Source organism: Lithobates pipiens, unplaced genomic scaffold (genome assembly GCF_037356315.1).
Source record: "Lithobates pipiens isolate NorthernLeopardFrog02 unplaced genomic scaffold, aLitPip1_a1.2 Scaffold_18, whole genome shotgun sequence".
NCBI lineage: Eukaryota > Metazoa > Chordata > Amphibia > Anura > Ranidae > Lithobates > Lithobates pipiens.
The window spans coordinates 55,101,133-55,127,190 of record NW_027507758.1 but is presented as its reverse complement, the minus strand read 5'-3'; positions in this window follow the sequence as shown (position 1 = coordinate 55,127,190).

The window sequence follows — 26,058 nt, the reverse complement described above, 5'->3', positions numbered from 1 at the left end:
GTAGGACTCAGGCAGGCCTCGAATCCTGAGGTTATATCTTCTGGATCTATTTTCCAGGTCATCGATCCTGGATAGGGCCACATCCAATTGCTCCTGAAGGGTCTGGATATGGGCCGCATTTTGGTTAGTGCGAGAAACAGTAATGTCTAGTTTGTTCTCGATGGCTTCCATTCTGGAGCCTAAGTTTGCAAAGTCCGATTTCATGTCTCCAGTGATCTGGGCTGCCGTGTTAGCTAGGCCTCTTTCCAGGAGTGTTGAGAGTTTGTGGAACAGGTCTCCCTGCTGTGATAAGGAGTCCTGGTCAGGCAGGTATGGAGAGTGGGCTTCTAGGAGGTTAGGGGAAGTAGGCCCTGACGGAGTCAGGGCATTGTCTGCCGCATGGTGGCCCAGGAGAGACTCTGTGGAGGCTGGGGAAGGTGTTTGGAGATGGTGATGTCCTCCCTGGGTGACCTGGGAGTACGAGAGAGTAGCCGGGGCGATCACTTGCCTGTGTTCTGGCTTCTTTTCTCCGGAGGCCGCGTGTGTCTGTGTGATAGACTGAACGGCGGCCATCTTGGTACACCCGTTCGCTCCAGCCCTGTGAAAGTCCGGTCCCAGATCGCGTCTGGCCGCGGGGCCCGGCATCTAGAATCAATCTTGCTAAGGTCCCCTGTGAAGAGCGGGTGGTATCCGTTCTTTTTGATCGGTGTAGCGGCGCTGAGGGCTATCGCGGGGTAGAGGTGATGCGGAGCACCTAGCTTAAGCAGCCATTACGGCGCGCCCGCGCATGCGCACTCTTTGATTTTTTTTTTTTTTAAACAATCGGACTAATCCCTTCGGACCTAGTCTGACGGAAAGTCCAGTCATGTGTATGCGGCATTAAAACCATTGATATCATTGGTAATTTACCCGAGCAGTGAGAGAAAAATCTAATTTGGTTCCATAGCATTGACTTTTCTGTAGAATGGCAGTGCTAGAACTATGCAGACATTATCTAGCAGCAGGCCAATCCTCCACTGCTCTCTACTCAAGGAACACCTAACAACATCTGGAGGAGCACTGGCTTAGACAATCTGCATTAAGGAATCCACTTTTCTAATGCTCACAGATATCACATTGCTGTTACAGGATAGCGATATTTCATATCTGTCTAGTACCAGTTCTGTACAGGCTCTATCCACCAATATATGAAGAGAAAACTGTTGGTTCTGCCAAAATGTATGAAGTTTGTACAGAACTAGAAGTCAAACTCATCCATTACTTCAAACCATAAACGTGAAAGAAGCAGTTTTCCCAACAGAGGACATAAAGGTATATTTATCTAAGTGTAGGTCAAGATGTTGTACATGCTGACATAAGTCCTTTTACCTTAATTTCCAGAGTGTAAAGCTGTCAGACAATTGCTGACTATGGGGTATAGAACCTGTATCTTAGGTCAGACATTTCATCGCAAATGTGGCAATGATGACCTGAAAGGACCTCCATCAGTGCTGCACAAGCCTAGACAATACAGCAATGCATGAGTCACTGTGCATGATCATCTCTCTAGCTGTTTCATGGTTCCATATAAAATATTCATTTCTCAGAATATAAAAAAGTGTTCATAAGGGAAAACTGTCACAGTGTGCCTTATGATTGAGAGTGTTCTAAACAAAAAATGTTCTTGCTTCAGTTTTCCTTAAGCCGCGTACACACGGGCGGACTGTATGGCCTACTTAGTCCGTCATACAATCCGACGGACAGTCCGTCATACTTTCGAATGAACGGACTTGACCACACACGGATGCACAAACAGTCCGTCGAAAGCTTGCGCGATGACGTGTACAGCACGTACGATGGGACTAGAAATAGGAAGTCCAATACACAGCAATGCACCCTTCCGCCGTGTAAATCCTTTCTGAGCATGCGACATTCTTAGTCCGTCGAACTAGCCTACTGACGAGCGGATTGTCCGCTGAAACCAAAGTATGACGGACAGAATTTCGAAAAATCCGAAATACTCAGTACGCCAGACTGCACGCTGAAAAAGTCCGCTGAAGCCCACACACGAGCGGACTGTCTTCTGAAATGTGTTTCGACGGACTAAGTAGGCCATACAGTCCGCCCGTGTGTACGCGGCATTAGTCCTATACCTAAGCTGTAAAGGGACCATTGTAAAGTGGATAGTTCCCATGTGAAATAAGAACATTTTTCTTGAGGATAGTTTTCATGGAAGAGGTCACTATGTTAATTTGGTGCCTATCTCTGTTTACAACCAATGAATATGTATACAACCAAATTTCTACCTCTAGGTGTCTTCTGTGCAGATCTACTGAAAACACAATATTGTGACCACCATGAAAGCTTAAAACTTATTAAACTGCGGAAATCCCCTTTATTTATTGCAACAAGCTCAAGGCTCCCCTCCTCTCCAACACTGCATTTCAGCCAATGGCCCATCCCCCAATCTAAACAGCTCAATCAGCTACCCAATGGATCAATTTCAGCAGCTCTTCCCACCACTTAGAGCAGCTCCATCAGCGCTCCCTGCCAGCAAAATAGTTGCATTATCTTTCCCTTCCAACTAAGAAGTTCTATTAGCAAACCAGTTGCGTCAGCTCTCCTCTCTAAGTGAATGGTTCCATTAACTTTCCCATCCAGCAAAACCATTTTGTCAGCTCCCCCCTCTGATTGAACAGCTCTTTGTCCAGCAGAGAAATCACATCAGCTTTCAGCTTCAGCAGAGCAGTTTCATTAGCACTCCCTTCCACCAGAGAATTTTTATCAGCTTTTTCCTAAAATACAGCATTTCTATCAGCTTTCCCAAGGAGGATTGGGAACCTTTGGCCTGGGGGGTGGACAAACACAACTACAAATAGCTCCTTCATGGTAAGACTTTTTTGAGCTTAAGAAACGGCGCCCACACAAACTTTACAGAGGTGCCATATTGATTGGTGGGCACGATGAAAGGTGTTCCTAAAGGGCTTAATTTACTGAGACACACCTATTGACATCTTGCAGTATCTGCTTCCTTTGTGGTTCTCAGTTTGAATGATAATTTAGAGCTGCTAAAGAAATTGTAAATGCAATACGTCCTATTGTCCGACACTATGGTTGCAGGTCTAAACCAGGAGCAGGTAGCTACAGTATATAATGCCCAGTCTTTCACTGTCTGTGGGTCATGCACTGATCAGTGTCTGAATGATAAAGTATCTCCACTCAGGGTCACTAGACCCATATTTTTTGTTAGTACTGGTCCAGGAGAAATTTTATCCCCACCCCCACTACCCCATCCTCCACTGACTCCCTGCCAGCAGAAACATTCCATCAATTCTCCCTTCCAACAGAGAAGTTTCATCAGCTCTCCCCTCCAAGCGTAGAACTGCATTAGCCTCTCCCTTCCAACCAAGCAGTTTCATTAGGTTAAACTTCCAGCTGAATAGTTCCATCAGCTCTCCTTGCCAACAAAACAGTTCCATCAACATTCCCTTCCAACAACGCAGTTCCATCAGCTATCCCCTGCAACGGAGCAGTTAAATCAGTTTTCCTCTGCAGCAGAGCAGTTCCATTAACACCCCCCCCCCCCCCCCCAAACACGAGACGTTTCATCAGTAGTATCTCCATCAGGTTTCCCAAGAAACCTTTGGCTTGGGGTGAGCAAATGCAACTAAATAGCCTTTTTGTGGTAGGATTTTTGTGGGCTTAAGAAAATGCAGCACAAACTGTGCCATGGTGTGAAAACAGCCCTATCCGCATTCCCCTTCAACACAGCAGTTCCATCAGAACTACTCTTACATCAGCTGTATTCTACTTCCAGTAGAGCAAAACCATAGATTGTTCTTTCAACTATAACTGTTTTTATGAGAACAATTGTAATCAATTTTAGAATTCAATAATATTGAATATCTTTATACAGTCATAACATTCATAATCCTGTTTACTAACAAACAGGCAGCTAATAGGTAGCTAATTCCTGTTCGCATCAGCTGATCCTACTGTAATTGTGGAAAATACATTATTGCGTTGAGACTGGTGACCCGCAATAACTCCTAAGAACCAGATTAGTAACTAATTTCTCTTGGGACTTAATTTTTACGTAAAACAGTGAGATAAGAGGCTCAAAAAGGATTGTCCAAAGTACATAGAGAAAATGACAAACTGTTCATGGAAATAAAGGGGTTGATTTACTAAAGGCAAATAGACTATGCAATTTGCTCCAGAGCTTAGTAAATTAAGTAAAGCTTCACAAAAAGTACAAAAAGTACCAAATCACGTGCAAGGAAAAGAAAAAAAGGGAATTTTTGCTTGCACGTGATTGAATGATGGAAGTCAGCAGAGCTATTACTCATTTACTAAGCTCTGGAGCAACTGCACAGTGTTTTTATTTTTAGTAAATCAAACCCATTATTTATATGATATTACCATATATTGACAACATTGCTTGTGGATCACTTTCACATGCATATCTAGGAAACATTGAAAAAGTTACTTTTGTCTTTTAACCCCCCTGGCTGTATTAACGAGTCTGGCTCGGGGTGAAAATTCAGTACCATTAGCGGTAACTCAAGCAGGTGAGTGTAATGGTCAGTGTATGTCAGGTAGGTGAGTGTAATGGTCAGGGTATGTCAGGTAAATGAGTTTAATGGTAAGTGTATGTCAGGTAGGTCAGTGCGAGTCAGGTAGGTAACACCCCCACCCCCCGCTGTTGAGCTCCGACTTCGGCCGGAACCCCTTGTTTTTTTTGCCACCTAGCAACGCCCCTGCTTACACCTTACACAAAGCTTAATTGGAAATGGCAGGTGTGGAAAATTATGTCATCATTTAAATAAACTTTATTCCCTTTATTTCCTATTGATGTACTTATGGGCTGGTAAGAAATCAGACATCTTAACCAGTTTGCATAGTGAGGAGGTAGGTGAATCTTAGTTTAGAAAAATCCATTCACTTATTCCAACTTGCAGCAAAGTGTCCCTTGTAATGAATGCAAATATTGTGAACCCTGTCAACAGAATGACCTGAATTGGCAGATATACCATAGATATGTTTTTGTGCGGTATATATGTATATAGTCTACAGGTTTCCAAAAGCTGTGCAGTATGTAAATGCAGGTCCTAATAACTATTCATTAACAGGGCTTCCCTGCTGACTACACCCTCTGATATTAAAGACAGAGATAATTGCTTTTCATTTTGCCACATCTTTCGCTATTTTAGTGCTATATTTCTCTCTTATAGGGTTGATGTGCAATAAGAAGAATTTCTTAGAAACAGGAAGGTGAAATTTCAGAATCCTTTCATCTCAAAGGCATTTTCAATATTATGCTATGTGAAGTAAATAAGGATACTGAGAATTACACCCAGCATACAGAACAACAGAAGTGCTTTTGTGAAATGTCCATACACACAGAATAAGAGCAGAAACAGAATTATATCCAGCATATAGTACATGAAAAATATTACTGTGTAGCCTCCTTATATACGGAATAAAAATAAACTAACATCCCGAATACAGAAAAAGAGAACTGCCACGCCACTGTGGGGCATCCATCCATCCATACAGAATAAGATAATGAGAATTAGGGTTGCACCAATACCGATATTGCACTGATACCTGAAACCAATACTTTCAGGCTTGGTTCTTTCAGCTGTCAGCGGGATTCCCCCACTGAGAGCTGAAATGTAAAAAAAAACAAAAAAAAAAACAAAGCTGACAATTATTGATTGTTCAGAAACAAGGCCGATGCGTTCTTAACAATCGATGACTCGTGCAGCTGTCAGTGGGTTTCCCCTGTTGATAGCTGAAGTGTTAAAGAAGTCCGATAATTGGAGCTGTCAAAAAAAAAAAAGCAGTCGGGCAATGTTTCTCAACAACTTCGCTCAGTGGCTGAAACATGAAGATAAAAAGAAACATTGTTTATTTTTGTATCTTTCTGTTTCTTCATCTACAGATCAAAGGGATGAACTTCGATCTGCAGATTAAGTCAGTTTAAAGCAAACTGTCAAGTAAAAAAATATATATATTTTCCAGCATTTTTTATTAAATGTTCCTCTGTTTAACCCATTATTAACCCTTAATTTACTCTAATCATCCTTAATTAACTCCTTATTCTCCTCCATTTAATATTTTCCTACTGATTTATTTTGTTCACTTCTATTTTACAATACTGTTAATAATTAAAACGTAAAAAAGGGTTAGAACCGCGCTGAGACCTAAAAATAACACTCCATAATGACAAAATAAATAAAAATTCAATATCAATGACAAATTGAATAATAGTATTAAAAAATTTACAGTGAATGTATAAAAAATTATAAGGCTGCTGCTCCACTGTGGGATACACACACAATAAAAATAGAAATAAAAAGAAAGAGAGCTGCGCCAATAAAAAAACTTATAAACAAACAGCACTATATTTAATATAAAGTCCCTGACTTATTAAATTAGTGAAAGTCCATAGCGAGAGGATCTTTGTGTTGAGGGAAAACCAATAACACCACAGTGATTCCACACTTTCTTATCGCTACTGTGCCCAGCCACCGACAAAAAGATGCGCATACCAGATGGTAGAGCGTAAGGAGCGTTATGGTATCAAGCCAATCGCAACCCCTCGCCTACACCAGATGCCTTGCAAATCAGGGACAAACGCTCCATGTGCTGTAGATCCTTAGGATGCTCCACATTTTCATTCACACCCAATGAATATACTCAGAATACAAAGAGAAAGAAGCTTCCCATAGTGTAAAATCTTCAATACTCTTTTAATTATAACGAAAATGCACTTACATAAAAACAAAGCTAGATTGCATGGATAACAAGCCGGCCGGCAAATCGGGAGCCCATCCTCCTTTCGTACAACACGGTGACATCACAGCGTGCCCTCGTTATAATTAAAAGAGTATCGAAGATTTTGCATTATGGGAAGCTTCTTTCTCTTTGTATTCTGAGTATATTCATTGGGTGTGAATGAAAATGTGGAGCATCATAAGGATCTACAGCACATGGGGCGTTTGTCCTTGATTAGCAAGGCATCTGGTGTAGGCGAGGGGTTGTGATTGGCTTGATACCATAACGCTCCTTACGCTCTACCATCTGGTAAGTGCATCTTTTTGTTGGTAGTTGGGCACAGTAGCGATAAGAAAGTGTGGAATCACTGTGGTGTGATTGATTTTCCCTCAAAACAAAGATTCTCTCGCTATGGACTTTTACTAATTTAATAAGTCAGGGACTTTATATTAAATATAGTGCTGTTTGTTTATAAGTTTTTTATTGGCACAGCTCTTTCTTTTTCTTTTTAATGATTAAAACGTATTTTTTGTTCGCTTTGTTCGTTAATATTTTTTTTTTACACCTTTAACATATATTTACAGGTTTCACATTAAAAAAAGCATAAAATGTAAAAAAAAAAAATATTTCATTTGTAAATAACTTTTCAATGCTTTGTACCATTACAGGCAGCTGAAGTGTAATCAAAACTGTTGCGGTAGGTATCGGTAATTGGTATAGGTAAGATCAAAAAAAAAAAAAAAAGTATCAGTACTCGTACTGAGAATTATACCCAGCATATGGTTACATAAATATTGATAACTCAGTATGACTGTGGCATCTCACTCTATGGCCAGAGGTACCAGTGACACCAATTGCCAGCAGTTGGTGTCACAGAGGGAAACCACATGAGCAAAAAGACTATATATCAGATTGGGCTGTCTACCAACAAGTAAAGCGGGCGGACTGTCTGGCCAACTTAGTCCGTCAGACAATCCGACGGACAGTCCGTCATACTTTTTGAGCGGACTAATACGGCGTACTAAGTCCGCCATACTATCCGCCCTACTTTTGAAATGAACGGACTCGCCCACACACGCGGAGGAAAGTCCGCTCATTTCGAGCGCGTCTCCAGGTAGGCGGGGCCCGCGAAGGAAACGTCGCTGACCCCGCCGCCTGGTATGAACTTAAAGGGGAACCCCAACGCCGAAAAAAATCGGCGTGGGGGTCCCCCCCAAGTCCACAACAGACCCTTGTCCGAGCACGCTACCCGGCCGGCCAGGAAAGGGGGGCGAGCGAGCGCCCCCCCTCCTGAGCCGTACCACCCCAAAGCACCTTGTCCCCATGTTAATGAGGACAAGGGCCTCTTCCCGACAACCCTGGCCGTTGGTTGTCGGGGTCTGCGGGCGGGGGCTTATCGGAATCCGGGAGCCCCCTTTAATAAGGGGGCCCCCGGATACCGGCCCCCCACCCTATGTGAATGAGTATGGGGTACAATGTACCCCTACCCATTCACCTGTAAAATAAAGTACAAAAAAAACACAACACACGAGATAAAATACATTTTTTTGCACAGCTCCGGGGGTCTTCCGTCTTCGGGGGTCTTCTCGCCAGACTCCTCCGCTATCTTCTTGTAGCTCTTTTGCTAGCGGAGGAGTCCGGCTTTCTTCCTCGCCGCCGGCCTCTTCTCCCGACTTCGGGGGTCTTGTCCCCCTCTTCGGTTCTTCTGCCGAGCCACCGCGCCTTCTTATAGCTCTTTTACAGGCGGTGGCCCGGTCTTCTGTCGTCGCCGCCGCCGCCTTCCATTCTTCTTCTTCTTCTTCTTCTTCAGGAGATGTTGCCTCGCCGATCTCTCCGGCCGGAATGCCAGGGATGCACTGCGCGGCCACTTATATAGGGACAAGGGGCGGTGTCACATGGCTTTATGTCACATGGGTTGGTGTCACATGGTGACCCCGCCCCCTTACGATGTCATAGTCCCCATGTGACATCAACCCATGTGACCAACCCATGTGACATAAAGCCATGTGACACCGCCCCTTGTCCCTATATAAGTGGCCGCGCAGTGCGTCCCTGGCATTCCGGCCGGAGAGATCGTCAAGGCAACATCTCCTGGAGAAGAAGAAGAAGAAGAAGAAGAAGAAGAAGAACGGAAGGCGGCGGTGGCGACAGAAGACCGGGCCACCGCCTGTAAAAGAGCTATAAGAAGGCGCGGTGGCCCGGCAGAAGAACCGAAGAGGGGGACAAGACCCCCGAAGTCGGGAGAAGAGGCCGGCGGCGAGGAAGAAAGCCGGACTCCTCCGCTAGCAAAAGAGTTAAAAGAAGATAGCGGAGGAGTCCGGCGAGAAGACCCCCAAAGACGGAAGACCCCCGGAGCTGTGCAATAAAGTATTTTATCTCGTGTGTTGTGTTTTTTTTGGTACTTTTATTTTACAGGTGAATGGGTAGGGGTACATTGTACCCCATACTCATTCACATAGGGTGGGGGGCCGGTATCCGGGGGCCCCCTTATTAAAGGTGGCTCCCGGATTCCGATAAGCCCCCCACCCGCAGACCCCGACAACTAACGGCCAGGGTTGTCGGGAAGAGGCCCTTGTCCTCATCAACATGGGGACAAGGTGCTTTGGGGTGGGGGGGCCGCGCGGCCCCCCCTTCCCCAAGGCACCCCCCATGTTGAGGGCACGCGGCCTGGTACAGCTCAGGAGGGGGGGGGCGCTCGCTCGCCCCCCTTTCCTGGCCGGCCGGGTAGCGTGCTCGGACAAGGGTCTGTTGTGGACTTGGGAGGGACCCCCACGCCGATTTTTTTCGGCGTTGGGGTTCCTCTTTAATTCCATACCAGGCGGCGGGGCCAGCGACGTCTCCTTCGCGGGCCCCGCCTACCTGGATACCCGCTCGAAATGAGCGGACTTTTCTCCGGGCGGGAAAAGTCCGCTCATTTCAAAAGTACGGCGGACTGGCATACACACGGGCGGATTGTCCGCCGAAATGCGAGTACGACGGACAGTATTTCGAACATTCCGAAATACTTAGTCCGCCGTACTGCACGCTGAAAAAGTCCGCTGAAGCCCACACACGAGCGGACTGTCCGCTGAAATGTGTTTCGGCGGACTAAGTTGGCCATACAGTCCGCCCGTGTGTACGCGGCATAAGACTAAATTTAGATAGTAACCCCGACTTAGGGCAGGGTGGCTATATATGTCTTTTGGTACTGGCCACGTTTTTAAAGTGTGCTGCTTAAAAAATTTGGATATTCTTTCAATGTAGAAGGTACCATGGGGTTTTTCTGTCCTCATTTGCATTATGCAGGATCTCATTCATTCAAAAAAATCCAAGGACTAAATCATGGTGAGACACACCCTCAAATCTATACTGCACAGCTTTTAAAACCAAAGAAATTTATTCTAATCCCCCTCTTTGGTAATTGAACCATGGCATCATGGGAGATTCTGCCAGTCCTGTTTCTATGCTATTATAGGTAATTGGCCCATTCATTCAAAAAGAACCCCTAAGGTTACATTGCTTGCCAAGCCTGCTGTGTAGCCCATTTTTCCTCACTCGCCCATTACTGCAGGTGAGGAAACACAAGAATCTTGGTTAATGTCCTCATTAGAGGATGGTGCCAAACATTGCTTCCACCTTTTACCATTCACTTCACTATAAATATATTTTCCTCCTTTAGAAAGTAATTACTTTTTTCCTCTTTCAGTCTCTTTTAGAAATAAGCAGCTCTTTTGCAGTGATGAATCTTGATGAGTAAAGTCAAGTTATGCAGGAAATGGATTAATCAAGATCACACATTTTAAAGTGTCTGCATCTCACACCTCTCCAAAAATGTATGTCTTTCTAATTCTCATTCTGCAGAACTGTCACACGCAGATAATGAGAGATCAAACATGAAGAACTTCATTTACAAGGGACGTTAATTGAAACCCTTTTCATGGAGTGTAATTAATAATTCATACGAATGTGACGTCTTTTGCTGTGTGCTCATTGGCCATCCTAGTGACAGTAAACGGGCAAAGACACTTGGAATATCCCGTTGTCTGTTTCTTAATGTATTAGGTTATGGTTAAGACTAAAAAAATACATTTAAAATACAATTTTAATAATAGACAGCAATTCAAATCTAATAGGTGTTCTAATCCCTCTCCATTCTGTCCACAATGTAGAAAAAAAAAGAGTTTTGCCTTTAGTTTTATTTACAAGCAATTCTTCACAAAATGGATATGGAATGGATAATATGATCAGATCTATAAAGTATTGTAAAGCAAAACTGATTATTCTGATTGGCCTGGACAGAAAATCCAATCGTAACAGTAGATAATTCAATATCTACTCTTTTTGATCCTCCGATTGTGTTGTAAAGTGATTGATAGTACAATTGTAAATACAATTGTTCCATGTATGGCCAACATTTGTTTTTACTAAATCACGCAGCACAAATTGCATCACCATTCAGGAGTGCCTGGAGCACCATCATGTCTAAATATAGCCCTGGTCATAGCTAGCATTTGAAAAGTTTGTGCCCTGTTTAAAGAGGAGCTCCAGTCTCCCCCAAAAAAAAATTAAAGGAGAAGTACTTTTCCTATGGATTACAGAAGTGCAGTTCGTTCTGCACTCCTGTGATAATTTTTTAGCAGACAGTGGGCTTAAGCTTGCTGTCGACTGAAGCCCGCTGTCAGCTGAAGTCACAGAATGATATCACCTAAGCTGAAAATAATGGCTCTTCCCCTTTCTGTAAGTCTCATTTATAAGATACTATACTGTATACATGTAGCGGCCATAACCCTTGGCAGGGAGGCCTTAACTTTTGAGCTTACCGGTTACCTCCGCCCGGCTGGTTCTTCCACGTCTAGGGGTTCCCAGGGTTAGTACCCAACACTTTGGACGCTGACACCATAAAAGTCCTTTAGAAAAGGTTTTTTTTTTTTTTTAAATGTATATTTATTGAAAAAAGATTTTTGTACAGCAGATAAATTTGTACATCCAATGTAGACATTCAAGATTGACAGTGCAACAGTAACAGGAAAAAACCGCCGCAGGCGGAATACAGCATGTTAACCTCTTGATACATCACGTTAAATGGTAAGGAGGAAAGGACACACCACGGGACCGCTGATTAAGATACATGAATAAACCAAGAGTTGTATTCATGGGAGTGGACGTAAGGTAAGAATCCAGAGAACAAGCCTGAGGAAAACATTCCCGAACGTAAATAGCCACAAGTTAGGATGTTGCCTCAGGGTTGAACGGGGAACTATCCCATCTGTCCCATATTTTGGAAAACTTGGGTAGGGAGTCTTGTACTAGCGCAGTCATATGTTCCATCCTGCGTATATACGCAATGGCGGAAATTAGCTGCGGATGGGATGGAGGGGAAGGGGACAACCAAAGAGCAGGAATCACTCTCTTAGCAGCCAAGAGGATATAAGCTGTCAGTTTCTTGGCGTGTTTAGATAGCGCCGCAATAGGCAAGCCTAACAAGTAATGTCTAGGGTCTAACGGAGCATCTATCTCCAAAACAGATTGGAGCAGAGAACGGACCATAGACCAAAAAGGTACAATCAAAGGGCAGCTCCAGAAGATATGTCGTAAGCACCTCCAACACAGCTTAGATACGGTGTGATCGTATTTATGTAACATTTCAGGGGTTTTGTACCAAAACATTAGTATCTTATAAGCCGTCTCTCTCTGCTCCACACATCTAGAAACTTTAGAAGTAGAAGTCCAGATATCCTGCCATTGAGAAATAGTTAAGGGGGTTGGTAAAATTGCGGCCCATCTCCTCATATAGAGATGCGTTTCTGCGGTGGGCGAGGTTGAATTGTGTAGGATACTGTAGATAGAGGATATAAGTCCTTTCTGACAGGGACCATGGGAGCACAAAGTTTCAAAGGTGCTAGGGTTGGCCAAAGTCAGGTCAGGAGATCTGGAATGAAAATAATGTTTAAATTGAAGATATGAAAAGAGGAGCCGATCCGGAATGTCATATTTATCCTGAAGCTCTGGGAAGGATAGGAATTTGCGAGACACCGGGTGCACCAGGTGGCGTAATTGGAAGATGCCTGACCTGTACCAAGGAAACATATTCTTCACAGAGAGGCTATCAGGCACGTCTGGATTAAAAATGACATTCAACAGGGGTGAGCGTGGAGAAGAGAGAGAGAACCTCTTGTGACATTTCTTCCATATGGACAAAGTAAACAGCATCGGCCCAAGGCTTAGACGTCTAAGCTGAGCCATAGAGGAGGTCAGATCGGACCTCCTCTGGTAGCAAAATACGACGACCAGGAGATAGCCGCCAGAAGATGCGCTGCATAATAGTACTTCACTATATCAGGGGCTCCCAACCCACCATGAGACCGTGGAGCAAAAACCACTGTTTGGGCTATCCTATGTAGCTTATTCCCCCATATAAATTTAGCAAAGGCCCGCTGAATATTCCTAAACTGAGGCATGGAGATAGCAACTGGTAATGTTTCAAAAAGATATAAAAACTTAGGGAGTATGGCCATTTTTAATACATTAATTCTGCCCAAGAGAGATAGGGGGCACGACGTCCAACTTCTGAGTAGGCTATGCGTTTCCGCAATTAGAGATACATAGTTAGCTTCATAGAGGGTGCTGTACGTGGCGGTCAAGTTGATGCCAAGGTATTTGAGGGAAACGGGGCACCAATGATAGGGGTATGTAAGTTTCAAAGAAGCTAGAAGTGGGGGAGGGATATGAATAGGGAGCGCTTCGGTTTTAGTAGTATTAACCCTATAACCCGAGAGGCTGCTGAACATGTCTAGAAGAGTGTGAAGTTTGGGAAGGGAGACTTGAGGTTTCGTCAGGGTGAGGAGTATGTTGTCTGCAAAAAGAGACAACTTGTATTCTTTCAATCTGAGCGAGACTCCGCTTATGTCTGAGTCCTCCCGTATAGCTGCAGCTAAAGGTTCCAGGCACAGTATAAACAACAAGGGGGAGAGGGGACAACCCTGTCTGGTACCATTACTATGTGTAAAGAGTGGGGACCTGTAAGATGCCAGTTGGACTTGGGATGTGGGAAGTGAGTATAAGGCTTGCAGGGCTGACAGGAAAGAACCAGAAAAGCCAAAACGCTGGAGTGTAGCAAACATGTATGGCCATCCCAACCTGTCAAAGGCTTTTTGTGCATCTAAACTCAAAACGATGGCCGGGCAAGATGTCCTATCGAGCAAGTCTATGAGATCGATGGTGCGTCTAGTATTGTCCCCAGCTCGTCTACCCAGTACAAATCCCACCTGGTCATTATGAACCAGGGCGGGAATCATTAAGGAAAGCCTATTAGCCAAGATTTTAGTGAAGATTTTATAATCAGAGTTTAGTAAGGCTATGGGCCTGTAGTTATCTGGTAAGGTAGGGGATTTACCCGGTTTTGGGATAACTGTGATGTGTGCATGGAGGAATTGAGAATGCGGTACAGTGCCCTTCTGTAGGGAGGTAAAGAGATTAAGCAAATGAGGGCTCAGTGTCGGGAGAAAAGTTTTATAATAAATGTAGGGAAGCCCGTCAGAACCCGGGGATTTATGGGACGGGAGGTTTTTTACAACCGCAGCCAATTCTTCTGGCATGACGGGTGCATTCAGGGTAGCTACTTGTGAGGATGACAACACTGGCAGCTTCAAGGAAGCACAGAAATCATTAAAGCTGTCTTGGGAGAACACGTGGTTGGGATCTGAAGCTAGGCAATTATATAATTTTTGGTAGAAAGCACCAAATACTTTAGACATCGTCAAGGGGCAGTAAGTCGGAGTGCCGTCTGACTGTAGCAGGAGATCGGGGTAGGAATGAAAGGGACGGGGCTTTAGCTTGTTCGCCAACATCCTATGAGGCTTGTTGGCAAACTCATAAAACCTCTGCTTCGCCCAAAGTAGAGCCTTAGAACATTTATGCATATCTAAAGATTTTAACCGTTCACGTAGAGAGGTCACTGTGCGAAGCCGTGGCACCGATGGGGAAGACACAAGCAAAGCTTCTGCTTTTAGCAGTTGCGAAAGAATGTCCAGTCTCTGCGCAGCTGAGTCCCGCTTGAGGCGGGAGCCAGCCGAAATACACAATCCTCTGAAAAAGGCCTTGTGGGCCTCCCAAAGGGTGGACACGTCCCGCACAGACCCTTCGTTAAGTTGAAAAAATTCGGCAAGACTTTGTGACAAATGAGTTTCGGTGGTCGGATCGCGAAGGAGAAACTCATTGAATCCCCAGTGGCAGGTCCTGGGTGTAGAGAGGGCGAGGGCGAGGTCAAGCTGGACCGATGCATGATCGGACCATGTTATGGGGTTCAACTCCGAGGCTACTGCCGATGTTAGAAGAGGTGCCGTAACAAAGATGTAGTCTAATCTGGAGTACATCTTGTGTGGGGGGGGGAGTAGAAGGAAAACTGCCGGTGCATAGGGTGTTTAATCCTCCAGATATCTAAAAAGTTATGAGATCTAATGAGCTTGCGAAACGCGGTAGATTGACGTTCCGTTTTTGAGGAGGGATTGTCTGAAAACAGGGTCTGTCTATCCTTCCTAGCAGACATGGTCATATTAAAGTCCCCACCAATGATCATGAATGGTTGGGCATATGAGCCCAGGTTATTCAAGACCTTAGTAAGGAATTGAAGCTGGCCAGAGTTGGGAGCATAAACATTAATAACTGTAAGAGAGCGAGATAAGTAGTCGCAGTCCAGAAGAATATATCTACCCTGCGGGTCGAGAAATTAAGACTTAACCCGTAGCGGGCATGTCTTTTTAATCAGTATCGCCACTCCAGCTTTACCAGAGGGGTCAGAGGCCATAAAAGAGATCAGGAAGTGTTTGGCTGCAAATTTAAGAGATCCCCCTGGGCGAAAATGAGTCTCCTGGACTAGGACCACATCTGCGTTTGAGGATTTGAACTCCTTCAAAGCTAACCAGCGCTTATGGATCGAGTTCAAGCCCTTAACATTGTAAGTGAGCACCCTCAAAGCCATGGTGGAAAAAACAGTGGAAGCTTAAAGTACCCATAATACACATATAAGAAACGGATATAACCATACAAACCAAGAAGATATTGGGACCCGAGGTGTGTCCTAGGAATGAAAAGCAAGTGAAGGCATATAATAATAACAATGCATCTATATAGCGTAGAAAAGAGCATCAAATTCACACAAAAAGTGAAAAAAAGGCCTAAAAAAAGGCCTAAAAAAGAGAAAAAAACATTAATGGTAGAAAAAAGGTCTGGGGGGTAAAAACCACCCAGGAGTCCACAGCCGTAGCCGCGGAACAAGAGGAGGCACATCAGGGGTTCCAGCTCATCTGGAGAGACCCCGCCACCTTCCAGCAAAAGTTACAGGAAATAAGAACAGTATACTGTAGTCCCAACAACCAAAAACAGGGGCAGTAGAAAAAAAATATAACCTGTAATTAAAATTGCAAACACCCCTTATTAAGGAGAAAACATGGTGAGATAAGGGCCGAGGCCTAGGTCAGCCAAGTATTACACATGGAAGTTTCCATCAAGGAGGGAGTCTAGGGTGCAGGTTACGCTGAGGAGTAGAAAAGGGCTTCTGCGACTTCTGGCGTGCAGGGGTCCAGATCCGAGCAGGAACGGAGGAGGGTCTAGGTGTCGTCGGAAGCGGCACGGGATCCTCGTCTGGTAACGGTGGTAGACCCAAGTTGCGTATGAAAGCTTCACTTTCCTGAAGATCTCTCATGGAGTATTGAGTCCCATCTTTAGTGGCTGAAAGGCGGAAGGGGAACCCCCAGCGATACGGGAACTGATGGTTCTGCAGATGTACAGTCACAGGGCGAAAACTACGACGTTTGGCAAGCGTGATAGGGGATAAGTCACTAAAAATTTGTATCTTGGCCCCCTTAAACTCCAAACGGGATTTGTTCCGGGTGGCCATGGTCAAAGCTTCTTTGCTGTCGTAGTAGTGAAAGCGTACAATAATGTCTCTAGGGTTGGCCCCGGCAGGGGGCTTTGGGGCTAAGGATCTGTGAGCCCTATCCAACCTCCAGTCTATGTCCGGGATTTTAGGGGCGACAACATTAAAGAGACTGAGTAGGTATGGTTTGATCTCTCCCTCACTGATGGCCTCAGGGACGCCTCTAATACGGAGGTTTTGGCGACGTTCCCTATTCTCCAGGTCTTCCTGTTGGGATTGAAGCTGGGAGACAGATTGCTTCAGACCGGCGTTGTCTTCTTCTAAAGCGTGAACATACTGTAGCAGGTCATCAAATTTGGTTTCCAGGACATCAGTCCATTCTCCAATCTGAGCAAGCTCCCTCCGTAATTCATGGGCCAGTTTACCCATTTCCTTAGAAACATTGCTCGTCAGATCTTGCAGAAGAGCTCGCAATTTATCATCAAGTACGTCAACTGTGACCGGGGCGGACATCGTGATTGAGTGGCTGTGTGACTGAGAGCTTGGAACGTCGTGCGCCGACACTTGGGAGGCCACTTGTGCATATGTAAAAGAACCTGGAGAAGGAGCTGGGGAGGCCGGCCTGCTCAAAAATTGATCCAGAGTCTGTGAGGGCCGCAATCCGGGGACAAAGACTGAGGAAGGTGTTTCGGCCCGTATTTCACCATGAGGCGTTGGGACTAGGCATATATTCAGTTACATGTGGTGCTTCCCATAGAGAAGTAGCGACTGCGAGTTGCACAGGAGCATTGGAAGGCGGCTAAGGCCCATGTAGAACGATCACATGTCTGTCAAACAGGGGGGACCCGAGATGAGACCCCAAAATAGTGCGTTGCCGGTTAGAGAACACAGACCAACTGGGAGGGGGGCCGGTGCTGGAAAGCAGGCTGCAGCACTCTCTAACAATCAGGGGTGAAAAGTCCAGATACCACTGCACCACTAGGCTGTATGAGGAAACAAGGCAGAAGGCAGGGCAAAAAAGAAACCAGGGCAGATAGCAGGCAGGTGTAGGCCTCAGATAGTAGAAGAAGGAGATGGGTGGACCAAGATGGCCGCTGACCAGGCCGAGGGCAGTTGCAGGGTAAGAGAGTACGGCTGATGAGGGCAGGCAGTCACTCAGGGGGAGGCAGGCTCCGTTGAGGCAGGGGTTAATGCCTCCGCTGGAGGATGCAGCAAGCCAGCTACAGGAGAGGGAGAGCAGCTATACTGCAGAAGGCCGTGGGTGTAGCAAGATGGCCGCCGGAGCTCACCTTTCCAGTTGAATCCCAGGCATCTTCACAGATATCTAAACAGCGGCCAGCGGGGCTCCGGCGCAGGTGGAGGGCGCCTCGGGGGGTCCGCGATGTGCAGCTCCGGTGGTCCTGGCCGAGATGGGACTCAGGATCCGCCGCCCGGAGGCTCTGCAGAGCGGCGTAGGCCGCAAGATGGCAGCGGCGTCTGGCCTGGATCGCTGCCCGCGGCCGCGGGAGCGATTATGGTGGCGAATCTGCCCAAAATAATGGCTCCGTCCGGAGCTTAGAGGGCCCACCGGCGGGATGGAGGGGCCGGTGGGCAGTAAAATCGTGCGGCAGGCGAGGATGGGCACGGATACAGTTGGGCCTCGGCGGAGCTCCACTCGGGTACGTCCGTCTCGCTCGGCTTCCGGCCACGCCCCTCTAGAAAAGGTTTTTATTTGCAGGGGTAACATCCAACAACACAGTCTCGTATGGGAACAGAGGGCAAGGGTGAAGAAGCGCAGGCACCTTGAACTGCTAATATCAGAAAGTCTCTAATACCACCCAGAGAGTAACCACTCACAGCTGGGCGCTTCAAGGCTGAACAAATCTCTAGCCAGAGATTATGGCAGTCAGCACTTTGATCCAGAACTTGTGAAATCTTTGACCTTGAGTAACTTGTAACAGAAGTGAACAGGAACCTTTTTCCTCAGTACCTGGAACGTTCTGTGATCCTTGACAGTACTGGAAAAAGCATGAATTCATCAGTGTCCTTCACAACTCAGCAACCAGGCACTTCTCAGGATGCCAGCTTGTTGGCCCTCCTCCGAAGAGTCCTCCCCCGGTCACTTTCACGAGCTGCGGTGCCCCTCCAAGCCGAGAGCACACCCGGACGCCTTGAATCCTCCCTCAGTTACTGCGCCTCGGACCAGCTGGTTCTGAGACTCAGGAACAGACGGATCCCTACCCCAGACCAGGCGAGTCTATTGGGGTTAGCCAAGCGAAGCATGTTGCAGAGCGACAAACGCTCCCGTGACCGGGACCCCTCGCGGGGCTACCCCGGTCCAGAATCAGGAACAGACAGCTAAGGCCTCACGAACAAACCTGGAACACGTAACTTCAACATCTTAAGTACCCTTCCCCAGACTCAACAGGGCCCGGCGCACCGCCACTGATTGGCTCTGGGGAAGCTGATACCCAAAACGTCCAACCAGGCCTGGTTCTGAGCCTGTCATGTGCACCTAACTGTACACATGACTAGGCAGAACTCTAACACAGCCCAGCCAAACTGATGTCAAAGTGAAACCAACACAATTAACCCTCAGAACCCCTTTACTGTTCTGAGGCAAAAACTAAATTTGTACAGGACAGAAACTTTGTCCAAGTGTCATCGCTACATACATATTTTATATATATTTTGGCTTTTTTCCTTTTTTGCATATAATCTGCTGCCACAATTGTGTGTATTTACCAATACTACTTATTCCCTTCTGGTTAAAATTAATTGACATCTAACCACTTTAAAATTGTGGTTATCCATATTCAAATAGCCATCTCTATCCCATATACCCTCTACTTGTAAACTTTCTTCGGCCATGTTGTACCAACCGGCACTTCAATTGGAGTTGTATGTCAGTGAAATGACCAGCGAATCAGTAGGTGACTTCCTAATCTCGGTCTTAACGATGCTCCTCTTCTCCTTGTCCTTGTTCATGATGAGCATATACTGTTTTTTGCTGTTGTCTATTATATTTTTTTGTTTGTTTTTGTTCTCAGAATGTGCTATGATAGTTGCACCTTATCCTGAATGCCCCTGATGAAAGGACTTCACAGTTGTCCTGAAACGCGTCGGACTGAATATCTACAATTACCATACACTGTATTTTGCTTTTTTTTATGAATTTTTATTCTTGGTGATGTTTTGCACCTGAATCCTTTTATATATTTTCTACAAATATTTTTCATAAAATCGACTTTTTTGTGTTGCCTGCAAAGTCTCTAAATACATACTTTGGGGGGTATTTTTTGTCTTTTTATATAAAAATTGGGATTGGCACCTACTCAGGCCTCTTGGGTGGAATTATATATATATATATAATGAAGTCACAGAGCTGGTCTAGACTCGGGCCAGTTTGCGACAATGAAGTTGGGATCCGCCCAGATGCCTAGACCGACACTTGGCTCAGCCTCTCAGCGAGCCAATGAGAGCCTGAAACAGTTTCTCCAGCCCCCTCCACAGCCCAGCGCTCTAGCGACCAAAGGGGGGTGCAGAGCAGACAGCAATGACTGACAGTTTCAGGGAGCTCTGAGAACTGAGGGATCGAGGGTGTTTGATCGCTCGGTTCTAAGTGTTAGAGCCGGCGGGGCACAGATGCAGCATTGGACCGATGCTGCATCCACCTAGGTAAGTATGAATCTGCATTAAAAAAAAGCCCATACTTCTCTTTTAAAAGGCAACAGCTACAAATACTGTAGCTGCTGACTTTTAATATAAGGACACTTACCTGTCCAGGGATTCAGTGATGTCGACACCAAGGGAAGGGAAACCAGCAGTGAAGCCTTCCGGCTGTGGGGGGGAGGAGGAAGGGCCAAACATGCTTGTAGATCTGACCTGGGAGTGGGTACCTGTCACAACCAGGTACCTGCTCTCCCCCTATGTGGCAGTGGAAGGGGAGAGGGTGCAAACAAGTGGAGCTTCCCGTTTTGGGTGGAGCTCCGTTTTAACTTACCAGAATAACTCCACAGCACTATGTTTTCAAATAGAATGTTATACTAAAGATGTCCTCATCACCTTCCATCCCAAACCCAAGTAAGGCCTTGTTTGTTAAAGCATGTTAATGTGCATGTATTAACAGACTGCAACAGAACAGTTGAATAGTGTATATTGCCTCGTAATCATTCTTTAGGAAGTCTTCTATTCATTATTTTAAAGGGGTTGTAAACCCTCATGTTTTTTTCTCCTTATTTCATCCTATGCATTAATTGAAAAAACTTCTGTCTCTGACCGGCTCCCCAGCTCCCCATTTTACTCACCTGAGTCCTGCAATTCCCATGCCAGAGACGCGCTCTTCCCGTTGTCTCAGTTCTTGATTGTATAGATTGATAGCAGTGCAGCCATTGGCTCCTGCTGCTGTCAATCGAATTCCATGGCGTGGGTGCCGGGGGGCTGGAACCGGGAGCATGCCCGCAAGGTAACCCCCCAGGAGATCGCTTCCGCTAGGGGGTTATTCAATGCGGGGAGGAGCTACCAACGTTCCCAGGGGACCCCAGAAGTCGAGGGACGGGGGCCGCTCTGCGCAAAAGAACTGCACAGTGGAGGTAAGTGTGACATGTTTGTTGCTTAAAAAAAACAAAACAAAAAAAACGAAGCCTTACAATCACTTTTGCAAGGTTTATCCAGAATACCAGGTTCCTGTAGTTTACGCCTCATTTGAGGATCGTGAGCTGAGACGTGCAGATTGCATCTTTATACCCCAGCAGCCAATTGTGCATCCACAATTGGTTTATAGCATAGACAGCTTAAAACATAAAGTCATTTATTTCCACACACAGCTGTGTCAGGCTTGTTAGTCATTGCCAGTATTATGGACAATGTAATTTCCACAGAAAATGGAAACAAGAAAGTGTAACATTTTAGGATATTGAATTATATAAGGAAGGATTAAAACACCCATATTTTATTTTATTTTTTGCCTGTGTCTCATCAGGGAGATTTCCCTTCACTTTCTATTCCACAGATGCAACAGGAATTGAGAGGAAATCTCTACAAAGTGAGGTAGGTCCCCCTTTGAAACAGTTGTCCTCAAACAGGTTGCCCCCATTGGAAGATTACCTCCAGCACTCCTGTCAAATGTAACATTTCAGATTTCCCATCACTTTCTGTGCGGATGACAGGGATCACAGATTAATGTACCCGGTGGGCACATAGACATCAATAAAAACTTGACAAGGGTTCTAATCCTTCCCTACTTTATCCAAAACTAAAAAAGAAAGCTTTAGCTATACATACACTTTAATGGCTTATGCACACTATGACACCCAACTGGGACAGGGACTTTTGGAGGGGACTGCAGGGGTAGCCTCTAGTGACCCACGATTTGTTAGTGTACTATAAGGTAAATGAGGGAACCATCTTGTTAGAAGACATCCATTTTGGGTATTGGAAAATTACTGTTAGCATGACATAGAAACCTATTGCTTAAGGTCATATGTGTTTTTTGCTTGTACAAGGCATTTAGAATTGTCACAAGGTTAGATATCTGTTTAGAACAGATGGATGCGGTTAAGCTACTTCCCTTTTTGAGAGCAGAAGTAACTCCATGGCGTTAAAACCACAGGCCTGTCTTGCACCAGACTTAAGAAACATTTTAAACTGTATAAAAATGTATATATTTAGCTTTTTGTTACTAGGCAGAAATTGTTTGTACAAAAAAACCATGATGACGTAGTAAAATATACTATCTTGCATATTTTATGTGGCAGTCCCTGATTGGTTAAACCACAGGGCTGTCCTTCTGTTCAAACTAAATAAAATTGTTGTGTGTGCTTCAATAGGCACATTCATTATTCACGTACAACAGTGTATGTGTAATGTTTTGTCCACCGGTGAAAGGGACCTCCGCTCTTCAATCCTAGCCTAGGCTACCAGGGGTTACTTACAGAAGTCGAGCAACCTAACAGTTTTGGTACCAGCAAAGTGGGGTTCGTCTCGTCTTGCGACAGGTAAGTCACTTTACTCTTTTTTACCTGATTGGTGAATGGTGTAAACACTTACTCTGTCCGGGCGGCCGCTACGAACTTAGTTTAAAATTAAAAGAAGTAACTGTGCCTTCGCGAGGAACTAGGCTGGTCCCTCGGGAGGTTAAAAGGGCTCGCAAGGAATTTATAGGTTTAGGGGAGTCCGACTAGGTTGGTCTGACTTAAAACTATTGGTGATAGTATTTTTAACACGGGAAGTAGTAGATTACGCCCGTGACAAAGGGATTGGTGGAGTGGACGCCCATTTGAAAAAAAAATTTTTTTTTTTAAAAAAAAGTGCACTATAAATTGATAAATGTATTGCAATACGGTTATTTCATGTCTTAAAGTATATTAAGAATATGTCTGTTTCTCTCTAGGTACACGTGTAAGTATATAGAGTATAAGTTTTAATATAGAGTATAAGGAAAATAATTGTTGTTGTTTAAATGAGTGCAGAATATGAGGAGCCCTCTTGTAGTGACATAGCATCCGCCTGCCCCCATTGCACGTTAGGTCTACTCTTCCTAAGAATAGATGACAAGTGGATTTGACTGACCACCAGACCAGGGGGGTTCTCTTGCAGACTTGGTGTAAGAGGGGTAAATACCGCCACCAGGAAAAATTTACCCTTCATCGTATATTAAGGGTAAATCTTCATAGTTTTATATAAGTCCATCTGCCCCAAAAAAGATCAGGGATCCTACTCCCAGACCAGAGACCGGATTGTTGGACAAACCGGGTGTTATCACCTGTGTCCTGCCACTAGACACACACTGCCCAGACTACTAGATGGGGAATACTGCAGCAACCCAAGCTATGGCCACCCCATCACCCTATGAATTTGTCAGTAATATGATCCCTGGCCCCCAGGTAGAACCATTTTGGACACAAGTCCGAGAAAGGTGTCACCAATTGGGAATCCATGACCCAGGACCCCAAGGTCCTTGTTCAGAGGAAGACTGGCAAGAAGTCAGTAAAATTTGTCAGGTACATAAGCATTCTTATCCTCCCTGCAAAGGGGCTGACCCACAATACATGAAGGATTGTTTCTGTGCATGGAACAAATGCCTTGGAAAATACAGGCAATTGTGGACAGCAAGGACATTGGAAATCCCAGTGCCCTTATAGGACTGGACAGATTAGAGCAAGAGGCAGAGGCAGGGGATTTAACCCCCAGACCCGCCCACAGTATCCCCGTTATCTGCCATACCAGAACCCTCGTCAACCACTACCCCAATATCCTACACAGCCACAAATAATGCACCGAGGGAAACTCTGTTGGTATTAATGGGACACCTGTCACCCATCCCATCACTCCACCACTGACTGTAGCCACTCCAGAAGGACAGAAATTATGTACCCAAACTTTTGCCGTCTTGTCCTCATGCCCTGTGCCCCTTATGGGACGGGACCTCTTGGCACAACTGTGTATTACCATTAAGTTTAATAAAGAAGGTTCCTATACCGCTAGTTCACCATTATGTGACTTACATGGCCCTAAGCGACATGCACACAGAGGGTTCCCAAAAAGACATGCACACAGGAGTTTCTTTCTAATGATACCTTCCTCCCTTGACCATCACACAATTTGGGCAGAAAACAAAGGTAGTGTGGGCTTTATTAATTGCACACCATATGCACCCCAAATGCGGTCAGATGCAGGGATACAATATCAAAAACAGTATCCCCTACCCCCAGAGAAAGTCAAAGGCATCTCCCCTCAAATTAATGATTACATATCAAAAGGTATCCTGAGACCGATCATCAGTCCCTGGAACACGCCCATTTACCCCGTAAAAAAGGCCAGTGGGGAGTGGAGACTTGTACAAGACCTCAGAGCAGTAAACAAACAAGTGATTCCCCTCCCACCCCTAGTCTCAGACATCACTTATTTTTTCATGCATACCGGCAGACTCTCTATGCTACACAGTAATTGATTTAGCGAATGCTTTCTTTAGCATTCCCATTGCAGAGGAAGCCCAACCTATGTTTGCTTTCTCCTGGGCCGGGGGCCAACTAACCTGGCAAGGGTATGTAGACAGTCCAGCCGCCTTCTCTATGGTACTCAACGAGACTGTCAAGTCTTGGACTTCTGAGCGTGGGTCGGTACTAATACAGTATGTGGATGACCTGCTCCTGTGCAGTCGAACTGCTGAAGATTGTGCGGTCGATTCAACATCACTGTTACAACACCTAGCTCACGCCGGGCATCTAGCCTCAAGGAAGAAAATACAATGGTGCCAGCCACAGGTAGAATACCTAGGGTGCATTCTAAAGGAAGGGACAAGGCTAGTGTCCCCCAAACGTGCCGCAGCCCTTCGAGCTCTCAGTCCCCCAAAAGACAAGGCCGCCCTACTCTCATTTTTGGGTGCAATTGTATATTGCCGCCAATGGATCCCTGACTGTTCTCATTATGATAGTATCCTAAGAGAGGCTACTGGCTCGACAGCCCCTAAATTAATAGATTGGACTGAAGACAGACTACAAGCTTTTCAAGCTCTATTAAACAGTCTGTCAAATGCTCCCGCCCTGGGATTGGTAGACTATGGTAAAGCTTTTCAACTATACTGTGTAGTCTCGGGGACCTCTTTTGCCGCGGTTTTGACACAACAGCATGGAACAGGCTACCGCCCTGTCTCCTACCTATCTAAAAAAAACTCCCCATCCAAGTACAGGGAATGCCATTCTGTCTCCAAAATCTTGCTGCCTGTGCAATGGCTGTACAAGATGCAAACAAATTAGTGCTAGGTCACCCATTGACTCTCTATACCACTCATTCAGTCACGCATCTTATTCAGAACATGAATACCCAACATATGACCTCGCAAAGACTTAGTGGTTATGAGATAACACTGATGAACACTGATAACCTCACACTCAAATATGTGCCTGCCAGCAACCCCGCTGTGCGCCTTTTGCATTCCATGTTGCGTTTACCACATGACCCAGACATTATACATGACTGTTCGGAAAAGGTTGCTGCTATTACCAGTCCCAGACCGGATCTCACTGACACCCCTATCTCAGGTGCAGAGGATGTTTTCGTTGACGGTAGCTGCTCACGTCCCTCTGACTCCACCTTTTTAACCGGTTATGCAGTTGTTCAACTACCAGACATCGTACTGGAGGCAAAATCATTACCTCCTTCTTCAGCCCAGGTAGCAGAGTTAGAAGCCCTCACTAGGGCCTGCATTCTATTCACCGGTAAAGAGGTGAACGTCTACACAGACAGTAGATATGCTTTTGGAGTGGTGCATGATTTTGGTGTGATATGGGCCAATGAGGTTTTAAAACAGCAGACAACAAAATAATTGCCAACTCCACACAGATTAGTGCTCTCCTCCAAGCCATTCTTCTTCCAAAAAAGGTAGCCATAATTAAAGTAAAGGCACACTCCTCTGACAGCAGTCGTGTTTCAAAAGGGAATGCTCTTGCTGACAGAGAAGCTAAAAGAGCTGCTGCCTTTTCCCC